The sequence below is a fragment of the Misgurnus anguillicaudatus genome, chromosome 15, assembly GCF_027580225.2.
Source record: "Misgurnus anguillicaudatus chromosome 15, ASM2758022v2, whole genome shotgun sequence".
Taxonomy (NCBI): domain Eukaryota; kingdom Metazoa; phylum Chordata; class Actinopteri; order Cypriniformes; family Cobitidae; genus Misgurnus; species Misgurnus anguillicaudatus.
The window spans coordinates 23,162,503-23,162,802 of NC_073351.2; positions in this window are offsets into that span (position 1 = coordinate 23,162,503).

Sequence of the window (300 nt, forward strand, 5' to 3'; positions counted from 1 at the left end):
TTATACTGTACAAACTGTATATTATATTCACTACCCAATCCCTAAACTTAACCCTCATATAAACTGTTTTAGATTTTCCATAATATCTAAGTTTGTTTCCTAATGGGGACCAAAAATATCCCCAAAAAGTTATAACTATATTATTACTTTATGGGGATATTTTGCCCCACACCAGGGAATCCGGGTAGGCACGCACCCGCGCGCACACACACACACACACACACACACACACACACACACACACACACACACACACACAAATGTGATGTCTCAAAAACAAACAAACAAAAGCATATTTTA